At 38.6% G+C, this 12,032-nt stretch overlaps 1 long non-coding RNA gene across 1 annotated transcript in view; it reads right to left on the reverse strand.

The window, feature by feature from the left end:
* LOC309630482 overlaps window positions 1-10,331 on the reverse strand; it is a 532,185-nt gene extending 521,854 nt beyond the window's left edge. Inside the window, exon 1 of the long non-coding RNA XR_014245697.1 lies at window positions 9,923-10,331. This is a non-coding gene — a long non-coding RNA (uncharacterized lncRNA). The remainder of the gene's footprint in view (window positions 1-9,922) is intronic.
* Window positions 10,332-12,032: the final 1,701 nt, after the last annotated feature.

The following is a 12,032-nucleotide window of genomic DNA, read 5'->3' on the forward strand; positions in this document are numbered from 1 at the left end:
GAGGTGATGCTCATTAAGAGATGATTCCCTGGGCAAGGACGGTTTCAGTGGAGATAGAGAGAAATAGATGGATTCAGGATCGATTTTGGAGATAAACCCACAGGACTTGATCAGTTAGATGTGGGGAGGAAGAGGGAGAGAAGAGTCAAGGGAAATTTCTTGGTTTTTGTAGAGTACATGATGATGACATGTGCTGAGGATGGATGACAGAGGAGAGTGGGAACAAAGGGATTTTGGAGAGTTCCGTATTAGCCATGTCAAATTTGAGGTGCTAATAGACAACCCAGTGTAGATGTCAAATTTGAAGTTGGATATTTGAATTAGAAGCTCAGGGAAGAGGCCAGAAATAGAGATAGCAATTTGGGAGGCATGGGTGTATTGTTGGTATTTAAAGCCAGGACACTGGGTAAAGTCCCCTGAGGACCATCTGCTTTTGAACAGGCGATCTCTAAACCAAACCAAAACAAAACACCTGAAATATTTCATGTTCATCTCAGTCATTGTTTTGCATTCAGAATCTCAAACAAATACAATCCTCTTTCAAAGCTATCGCTATTAAAATATATTTTTTATTGGATATGTTTACATCCCCTGTTACCGTCACTGGAACTCCTTCACTTCAAGTCTTGATCGGTTTCTCTATCTCTAGTTTGTGTCTGTATCTTCAGAACCCTAGACAAAGGCAGCTGATGACACTCCCCTAGGCCACGAGTGTCTTAATGAGGACCCAGAAGAAGCATCTGAAGAGTTAGACAATAATTTATTTGAGCATGAGCAGGAAGCGCCATATTTAGATAATTCTCTTCCCACAGCATCATTATCTCAGAATACTTCTGCTGACAGCCTTAGAGATAATAGCATTCAATATGTAAATAATGAAACAATACACATGGTAATGAGGGAGCCTCAGAAAATACAGTAGTAATGAAAAAATAACAAGACAGCTATTCTAATATTGTAAATACACAAGTTTGCATTACTGACACATTATCTCTGTAATGCCAAGCTGAAATAAATTAGAAGCCAATGTAACAACTGCTGAGCAACATAGAAAGTGTCAATCCAGTGCCAGTTAATACATTTAGAGAATTAGGCAGGCTCTGAACAGTTAGGAGTGTGCATGAATCTGGAGTGAGCAGGTTGCAGTTAAGTATGGGAGTGATGGGGCGGCACAGCAGTTGACCTAAACAGTGTTTCTAGGCAGAAGCACATAGGAAATCAGAGACAGAAAAATATCTTATCAAAAGCCAAGGACTTGGCTACATATGCAATAAATGTACAAAAAAAAATCATTGCAACCACTTTGTTGAATAGGCTGAAATCTGTGTTCTACAAATAGGAAAGGGCTTAATTATTTTCCATCCTTACTCTTCACACATGCTCCGTTGGATCTCCTTTTCCCTACCCCTTGGTTGCCTCACAGGCAGAATTCATACTCTTCCAATATTGGAACAATCATGTTTTATTAATGAAGACACATACTGGGTGGTAAAAGTTTTGGTGTTGTCTAAATCAGAATTTCAATCTCACGTTCAATCCATAGCTTCTCATTTCCTGTTGGCTTAGGCCTAACCTCCCACAGAGGGCAGGGCTTGTTTCCTCTCTTGCTCCCTACTCGTCACTTCAACCCCAGTTATCACACCTGGATCTTCCAGGGCCAGCGGAGGAGAAGGTAAACTAAAGGAAGTCTTGACTTACTTGGAGCTGTTGGAATTCAGTGTTGCTGCCTTGTGGGTTAGAGGTCCAGATGTTGGATACTTCATGGGACATGAAGGGCTATGAGAATTCTAGGAGAGTCATTTCTATTTAAAATATGTATATTTCTGCTTAAAATTATTCCACCAGAATCTCTTCCTTTGTGTTAACAACCTACATATTACTCTTTCAAAATGCAGCAAAGTGAGATTACAGATAACTGGGCAAAAGTCTGTCTTTCCTACCACTGTGTTAACTAAGTTTACTGCAGTGATATCTTTCTAGTGTCCAGCACAGTGCCTGGCAAAAAATGGACACTCAGCACGTTTGTTGAGGAACTGAATAAATAAACGAATCTTTATGTCCATTTGTGTATGAATAAATAACTTATGAGCTCCTCTAATGAGGTGTCCTACGTAGCTTGATCTGGAAGGGACTACTTAGGGGGAAGGCTGAACTAACACGTTCCTATAAAGCTAAAGGGAAACCAAAGTCTCTAGAGTACTGGAGGTTGGGAAAAATATGCAGGAGGGAAGTGTGAGCCTCTGAGGACAGATTGCTATTTTTGGACTTTTCTACTTGTTTTTACCTCTGGTTGTTATGAATGTGAAAATGTTGATCAACACATTTATTCTACCGTGAGTAGAACAGTAGTGAGAAGACCTTTGATAAAATAGAACACTTTAAAAATAGCTGTGTTATTTTTCCCACCAAACAAAAGATTAAATCTGGGCTCAGTCTTGATATGGGGTATTGGCATCTGGCCACCCAGCCATTTGGGAGTCTCTCGGTAGAAACTGTGTATCATCATAGATGACGGAAATAGAACTCTTGGCTGAGCGTCCAAATACCACTTAGGATCATTTGGAAGCTTTTGTTTTGGTTTAGTGCATGAGGCCCCTTGCTTTATATCAAAAATGAAGCAGCATATATATTTACCCATTTTTTTGGCTTTACCTGTATTCTGTCCTTCCATGTCATCTTCCATCTTACAATTTTTGACACTGAGGTTCTTTGGATGACTGGAGTATGCTGAAAATGCAAATTTCTAATAAACTGGGTTATCCAAGGGTATTCTAACCAGTCAACATGTAGACCAAGTTTTTTAATTAGAATCATAAGAATTAAAGTATAGGAGCCAGGCACAGTTATATAAGATTATTTTACTTTTGAGACATTCTTATTTACTTAAGCTATGTTTTGAAGATAGTATCTAATTATGTCTAATAGTTAAAGTAAAAAATTTTTTTTCACTGATATGTTTAGTTGTACCATGGGGAAGATTTTAATATCTGATTATAGTGATGATTTAGTGATTAAAAAACTGAGTTAAATATTTTTGTATTAGATAGAAACATAGATTTAATTTCCTATTTCATGTCATGCCTCTTAAAGTTTGTGAATGATATATTGGTATAATTTCATATTTTGCTAACATAGACTTACCTTAGTCCATGTGTGCATTACCAATTTTAAATTATTCAGATATAATAAAATAAACGTGCTTAAAGTTGAATGTAACGAAAACTTTCTTTGAAAATGGAAAAGGCCTTTAGTCTTTCTTAGGTGTCAGAATTATCTTGTGAACATCTTTTATATTTGTATTTGCACAGCACAGATGTGTTGGTTAATAGACTCTGCTGGATGCTATTACTATAGTGAATGAAATATTGAACTAGTTGAAATGTATCCAGGAAGTTCACATTGTAATCTGCTAAGTTAAAAAAAAATTTTAAACTTGTCAGTTACCCTTGACATGACAGCTACAAGGACTATTTGAATGAGATATTATAGCTCTAAGTTACTAGATGTTTTACCATGCTGGCAAAAAGTAAAATATTAAAGGAGTATTAAATTTGTGCAGCTGTGGGTCAATGAGTGATTCCTAAGTAATAGGTTTTTGTGGAGGGAAGAAAATCAAGGGAAGGAGATGAAAATTTTAAAAAGCTGGGCAGATAGCTTTTTCACCTGTGCTTGCCTCTTATTAGCTATGTGTACCTGGTAATTTATCACTCTCTCATGCCTTAATTTCCACAACTTTAGAAAAGAGAAAACAATTCTTTCATTTGTGAAGACTAAATAAAATAATGTTTGTAAAGTAAGTTGCTTACTGCCTGGGACTATACTTTCGGCACAATAGATGGTAATTCCTTTCCTCCCTCTAATAAAAATTGTTCAAACACAAGACTGTCCAAATGGAATCATAAAATTATAGAATTATAGAGATGTGTGGCTCACTTAGAAATTGCCTAATGTAATTCTTTTTAATTTTGAGATGCAAAATAGGATTTGGGGACCAGAAATGCTCTTTAAGAAAGAGAAAGCTATTTTGATTTTATAAGTTTACATTAAAAAATCACTTTTCAATATAATGCTTTAACAGTTCTAGAAAATGGCTGTTTTACAAAGTAAATGATTTTGGTATCCCTGCTGATAATCATAGAATTCTAACACTGAGAGTTGGAAGAGGTCTATAAATTATTCAACTCTATTCTTGAGGCTCAGAAAGACTGGATGACTTGTCCAAATTCACAGTAGTAACTTTATTTGGGAGACAAAAGCCCAGAGCAGTAAAGGTGGAGAGAGGAGAGGGAAATAACATAAAAGGTAATAAACAATGAAATGCAATCATTTTAATGTGTCAGTCACGACATCAACAAGTTACCTATCGGGTATATTTGCTTGGCATATGGAAGATTTGCAAAGAAGAACTGCAACTTGGAAGCAATCCAAGATGAGAGGGAGAGGAGAAATTTATCTACCTAGTTCCATTTCATCTCTCATTTCCCAATGGTGAAATTTACTCCACAGGAAGCTCACACTCTCATATGTCCAGGTAATTTATCTAACACCTTGGTGTTCGTTCAGCAAGCTGGATCCCTAAGGTGTGGCACTTCATCTAGTCATAAAAGGACTATTCGGCATGGATGACATGCTGACCAGCAGAAAGAAAAAAGGAGGGCAGTCAAGGGAAACTGCAAAGAAGAGCAATATTTTTACCTAATACATATGCATTGTCAGGTGGAATCCTTACAACAATCTTAGGAGAGAATATTATTGCTCATTGTCGTATTCCAACAGTGGTACCCTGCAGGCAGTCAGTGCATGTTGGTCATCTGAATGACTGAATGATTAAATGAATGGATAAATGAAACTCTGTTTCCTGTTTCCCAAATCAAGACACTTCCCATTATATTACAACTTCCGAAGTTAGATGAATCCAGCATTTGTATTTTGTCAGACTCTGACATGGCAGCTAAGGAAATGATTCAGAGTCACATTTACACGCCTGGTCCATTTGTCTTAAGGAAACATTTGGCCTCTCAAATAGATCATTTAGAACTCGAGTCTGAAGCTCAAATACCATCAGGGACCAGTCAGATAATGTAAATGAATAAATCAATATAAAAACAATAGGCTGTGGACATCACAAATGCCATCTAACGTCATTCAAATTTAAATTTTAGCCAAGTAAAACAGATCTGAGGCCAAAGTAGGCTCTCACCAATCTGCTCTTCAATTTGCATTAATTTTTCCTTTCTTATTGTATTACATAAAACAGATGCCTATATACAAAACAGAAAGATTTTTGGTTTTTTATGATAATGAATCAAGATCACCTGACCTGATGTTAACACTGAATTAGTATATGCAGTCACCAAAAATATCTTTTCTAAAATGTTATAAAGTCTTATTTAAGACATATACTGGCGTTCCTGCCTGGACCTTTTTCCATTCTCACTGGACTTTGTCAGAACAGTCTTGGAGTTTGGGACCTAACATTACCACTAAGAGGTGTTGGTATGTATATTAGGAATGTGTAATGAATCTTAATAGCATTACCTTATTATCCCAGAATGCTCAGTCATACTAATGCAGGTTTGCACTGGCATACACATGCTCATAATTAAGGAAGGGATATTTCTTTACTCTTGTATCTGGGCTTCTCTGATAAGTTGTTATGCAGCTGGCATTCAATGCTGGAGTTTGCTGGCTTCTGATATGCATACTCGCACTAATCAGCAGATTACTTGTGTGGAGGCTGCCCATCTCTAAAGCTATGCTGTCACAGTTAGAATAAATAATAGAGTCTAGCTTTGAACTTATAAAATACTAAATGGCCTAGTTCAGACTCATGAAGTATAGCGTGGTGAGTATGGTTTCTCTGTGTAAAAAAAAAAAAAAAATTGCTGGACCTTGTATACAAAGCCTGGAAAATGAACACTATCATTTCATTATAACAGTGATTATTACTGAACAAAATTTGGCCTAAAGTGCTTACAGGAGCTAAAACACAGAAAAATTATTAATATAATGTGGTACCTCTGGTCTGGACTAATAAAACCCCTACAGAAAATGTAAATATCCCCCATTAACAACTAGGGGATTGAGTTTAAAATACCTTTTCGGACCTACTTTAGGCTACTAAGCCTTCATTATACATAGCATCCTTAACTCAGACTGGTGACTTTAGTAGTACTAATTCCTTGATGATGAGTGAAGAACTATTGACAAAAAAGTAACAGGGTTCTGAATAAATGATAACATTGAGAGCAAAGTTTCAGTAAGTACAATTGAGGAATATTTTGGTGAAATTTGGAATGAGCTGAGAGATCAAAACAATTAGATTTCAGAGTAAATATTAATTAAAATATGTACTACAAATTGGGTCAGAACAGTGATAAACTCTAGACTTACTTTGTTGAAATAATCCTCATAATGGTTCTGCAAGGAAATTCTTCTTAGATGAGAAAACTGAGACTCATAGATGCTGTTATTTACTCAACTAATAAATGGTAAATTTATACCTTTAACTGCTGGACTCCTGATGTTTTCCTTGTCCTTAACCATAATCACTAAACTGTCTTGGCCCCAGGTTTAGTGAGAACAGTGTTAGGTGAACAGAGAAATGTGAAGCAAGGCTCTGAAGACCACAGTGTTTTTCAGACCACTGTTTACATGCTACAGCTTAATGTTGAAAGAAAATCTGCTTTCAAAACTTTTTTAAAAAAAATGACTCTTCATACTCCTGGGTTTTCAATAAGAATCTTCGAAAGCAATTTAGCTAAAACCAGAAAGTTGTTCAACACAAGTGAAGGCAGATGTTGAATTTACAATACTGAGACACCTGTGCATAATACATATGTACTAGCAGATGTCAACTTTATCCCTAAGAACCAGATTTTTAATCTTTTAGGAAAGAGATTTAGTTTCTGTGAGTGGACTTCTAATAAGTTACCATCATGTAGTAACCATGTTTACTTTTAGTGTCTTCAACTACTAAGGGACAATTCCCACAACTCTGGTTTCAATACCCTTTATTTATTTATTTATTTAAATGAATTAATTTATTTTTGGCTTCGCTGGGTCCTCGTCACTGCGTGCGGGCCCCCTCCAGCCGCGGCCAGCGGGAGCCACTCCCCGCCGCGGTGCACGGGCCTCCCATCGCGGTGGCTTCTCCCGTTGCGGAGCACGGGCTCTAGGCACGCGGGCCTCAGTAGTTGTGGCTCGCGGGCTCCAGAGAGCAGGCTCAGCAGCTGCGGCGCACAGGGCCAGCTGCTCCGTGGCATGTGGGATCCTCCCTGACCAGGGCTCGAACCTGTGTCCCCTGCATTGGCAGGTGGACTCTCAACCACTGCGCCACCAGGGAAGCCCTCAATACCCTTTAAATAGCTAGTGTCACTCTAGATCGTTGACACATTTATGCTGCTGATTATAAATTTAAATGTACATGCGTCAGAATAAAGAAAAACAGGTAGAGATTTGTGAGAAGCCTTTTTTAGACAACATATGGTCTTAATACTTTTTGGCTCATCCTATTGGGTGAATTTTGAATAGTAAAAGAGAGAAATTAGTATTTTCTGAAATGTGGAATTTTTAGCGCTGCATGTATTCAGATACCAAGGCAGGTGGCCATTACCAGAAACTACCTTTAGCTTTAATAGTATAGCTCATCTTTGTCTTGGTTATATTTGTTTTCTATGCTGCATAACAAATTGCCACACACTCAGTGGCTTGAAACAACACCCATTTATTAGCTCAGAGTCTTTTATGTCAGAACCTCAGAATAGCAAAGCTGAGAGTCTCACAAAACCAAAATCAACATGTTGGCAGAGGTGAGGTGAGTTCTTGTTCAGAGACTTGGGGGGAAATATCTGCTTCAAAGCTTATCTTGTTGGCAGAATTAAGTTGCCTGTGGCTATTTGAACCAAAGTTCTCATTTCCTTGCTAGTTGTCAGCTGATGGCTGTTCTCAGTGTCTAGAAGATGCTCTCGGGTCCTTTGTGTGTGCCCCCCTTCATCTTCAAGCCAGAAACCTGGTTTCAGCTCCTCATCACTTAAATACATCTGACTTCCTCCTCTGCTAATCTCCGCTTGCTAGAGAAAACTCTGCTTTTAAAGGGTTCATGTGATTAGGTTAGGCCCACACAGATAATTTGATAATTTGATTTCCTTTTTTTTTTTTCTGGCCTCACTGCACAGCATGCAAGATCTTAGTTAACAGGGATGGAACCTGTGCCCCCTGCAGTGGAAGTGCGTAGTCTTAACCACTGGACTGCCAGAGAAGTCCCAATTTGATTTCCTTTTTGATTAACCAAAGTCAACTGATTGATAAACTGAATTACATCTGCAAAAATCCCTTTTGCCATTTTATTAGAGTTCTTCAGAGAAACAGAACCAATAGGATATTGAAACCAAACGTGGACCAAAGCCACTTGAAACTTTGGCCCACCCCCCCCCCACCCCGTTTAGCTCAAATGCTACCAGGAAAAAAGTGGTCAGCCCTTAGCAGTGAGTGGTGGTATAGAAGGGTGCAGAAGGGGTTAACCAGAGGTGAACTCAATCTAATTAATACTCTGGCTCAGTCCCAGTTCACTTTGATTTTTGAAAAAATCTAAAGCATCATCCTTGTGCTCTAATTGCTGAACAGAGAAAAGGGCTTAAATTCCCTAGAATATAAACAAAATAAAACCAAAAAATAATTTTACAAGAGAGAGGAACCAAGATGGCAGAGTAGAAGGACGTGCTCTCACTCCCTCTTGCGAGAACACCAGAATCACAACTAGCTGCTGGACAGTCATCGACAGGAAGACACTGGAACTCACCAAAAGAGATACCCCACATCCAAAGACAAAGGAGAAGCCACAATTAGATGGTAGGAGGGGCGCAATCACAGTAAAATCAAATCCCATATCTGCTGGGTGGGTGACTCACAGACTGGAGAACACTTATACCACAGAAGTCCACCCACTGGAGTGAAGGTTCTGAGCTCCACGTCAGGCTTCCCAACCAGGGGGTCTGGCAGTGGGAGGAGGAATTCCTAGAGAATCAGACTTTGAAGCCTAGTGGGAATTGATTGCAGGACTTCGACAGGACTGGGGGAAACAGAGACCCCACTCTTGGAGGGCACACACAAAATTGTGTGTGCATTGGGACCCAGGGGAAGGAGCAGTGACCCCAGGGGAGACTGAACCAGACCTACCTGCTAGTGTTGGAGGGTCTCCTGCAGAGGTGGGGGGTGGCTGGGGCTCAATGTGGGGACAAGGACACTGGCAGCAGAAGTTCTGGGAAATACTCCTTGGCATGAGCCCTCCCAGAGTCTGTCATTAGCCCCACCAAAGAGCCCAGGTAGGCTCCAGTGTTGGGTTGCCTCAGGCCAAACAACCAACAGGAAGGGAACCCAGCCCCATCCATCAACAGTCAAGCAGATTAAAGTTTTACTGAGCTCTGCCCATCAGAGCAACAGTCAGCTCTACCCACCACCAGTCCCTCCCATCAGGAAACTTAAACAAGCCTCTTAGATAGCCATATCCACCAGAGGACAGACACCAGAAGCAAGAAGAACTACAATCTTGCAGCCTGTGGAACAAAAACCACATTCACAGAAAGATAGACAAGATGAAAAGGCAGAGGGCTATGTACCAGATGAAGGAACAAGATAAAACCCCAGAGAAACAACTAAATGAAGTGGAGATAGGCAACCTTCCAGAAAAAGAATTCAGAATAATGATAGTGAAGATGATCCAGGACCTCGGAAAAAGAATGGAGGCAAAGATCAAGAAGATGCAAGAAATGTTTAACAAAGACCTAGAAGAATTAAAGAACAAACAAACAGAGATGAACAATACAATAACTGAAATGAAAACTACACTACAAGGAATCAATAGCAGAATAACTGAGGCAGAAGAACGGATAAGTGACCTGGAAGACAGAATGCTGGAATTCACTGCTGCGGAGCAGAATAAAGAAAAAAGAATGAAAAGAAATGAAGACAGCCTAAGAGACCTCTGGGACAACATTAAACGCAACAACATTCGCATTATAGGGGTCCCAGAAGGAGAAGAGAGAGAGAAAGGACCAGAGAAAATATTTGAAGAGATTATAGTCGAAAACTTCCCTAACATGGGAAAGGAAATAGCCACCCAAGTCCAGGAAGCACAACGAGTCCCATACAGGATAAACCCAAGGAGAAACATGCCGAGACACATAGTAATCAAACTGGCAAAAATTAAAGACAAAGAAAAATTGAAAGCAACAAGGGGAAAACGACAAATAACATACAAGGGAACTCCCATAAGGTTAACAGCTGATTTCTCAGCCGGAACTCTACAAGCCAGAAGGGAGTGGCCTGATATACTTAAAGTAATGAAAGGGAAGAACCTACAACCAAGATTACTCTACCCAGCAAGGATCTCATTCAGATTCGATGGAGAAATCAAAAGCTTTACAGACAAGCAAAAGCTAAGAGAATTCAGCACCACCAAACCAGCTCTACAACAAATGCTAAAGGAACTTCTCTAAGTGGGAAACACAAGAGAAGAAAAGGACCTACAAAAACAAACCCAAAACAATTAAGAAAATGGTAACAGGAACATACATATCGATAATTACCTTAAACGTGAATGGATTAAATGCTCCAACCAAAAGACCACAGGCCTGCTGAATGGATACAAAAACAAGACCCATATATATGCTGTCTACAAGAGACCCACTTCAGACCTAGGGACACATACAGACTGAAAGTGAGGGGATGAAAAAAGATATTCCATGCAAATGGAAATCAAAAGAAAGCTGGAGTAGCAATACTCATATCAGATAAACTAGACTTTATAATAAAGAATGTTACAAGAGACAAGGAAGGACACTACATCATGATCAAGAGATCAATCCAAGAAGAAGATGTAACAATTATAAATATATACGCACCCAACATAGGAGCACCGCAATACATAAGGCAACTGCTAACTGCTCTAAAAGAGGAAATTGACAGTAACACAATAATAGTGGGGGACTTTAACACCTCACTTACACCAATGGACAGATATCATCCAAAATGAAAATAAAAAAGGAAACAAGCTTTAAATGACACAATAGACCAGATAGATTTAATTGATATTTATAGGAGATTCCATCCAAAAACAGCAGATTACACTTTCTTCTCAATTGCACATGGAACATTCTCCAGGATAGATCACATCTTGTGTCACAAATTAAGCCTCAGTAAGTTTAAGAAAATTGAAATCATATCAAGCATCTTTTCTGACCACAACGCTATGAGATTAGAAATGAGTTACAGGGAAAAAAACATAAAAAACACAAACACATGGAGGCTAAACAATACGTTACTAAATAACCAAGAGATCACTGAAGAAATCAAAGAGGAAATCAAAAAATACCTAGAGACAAATGACAATTAAAACACGATGATTCAAAACCTATGGGATGCAGCAAAAGCGGTTCTAAGAGGGAAGTTTATAGCTATACAAGCCTACCTCAAGAAACAAGAAAAATCTCAAATAAACAATCTAACCTTACACCTGAAGGAACTAGAGAAAGAAGAACAAACAAAACCCAAAGTTTGTGAAGGAAAGAAATCATAAAGATCAGAGCAGAAATAAATAAAATAGAAACAAAGACAACAATAGCAAAGATTAGTAAAACTAAAAGCTTGTTCTTTGAGAAGATAAACAAAATTGATAAACCATTAGCCATACTCATCAAGAAAAAGAGGGAGAGGACTCAAATCAATAAAATTAGAAATGAAAAAGGAGAAGTTACAACAGACACCGCAGAAATACAAAGCATCCTAAGAGACTACTACAAGCAACTCTATGCTAATAAAGTGGACAACCTGGAAGAAGTGGACAAATTCTTACAAAGGTATAACCTTCCAAGACTGAACCAGGAAGAAATAGAAAATGTGAACAGACCAATCACAAGTAATGAAATTGAAACTGTGATTAAAAATCTTCCAGCAAACAAAATTCCAGGACCAGATGGCTTCACAGGTGAATTCTATCAAACATTTAGAGAAGAGCTAACACCCATCCTTCTCAA

The sequence above is a fragment of the Balaenoptera borealis genome, assembly GCF_965194805.1.
Source record: "Balaenoptera borealis genome assembly, chromosome: 6".
In the NCBI taxonomy this organism is placed as follows: Eukaryota; Metazoa; Chordata; class Mammalia; order Artiodactyla; family Balaenopteridae; genus Balaenoptera; species Balaenoptera borealis.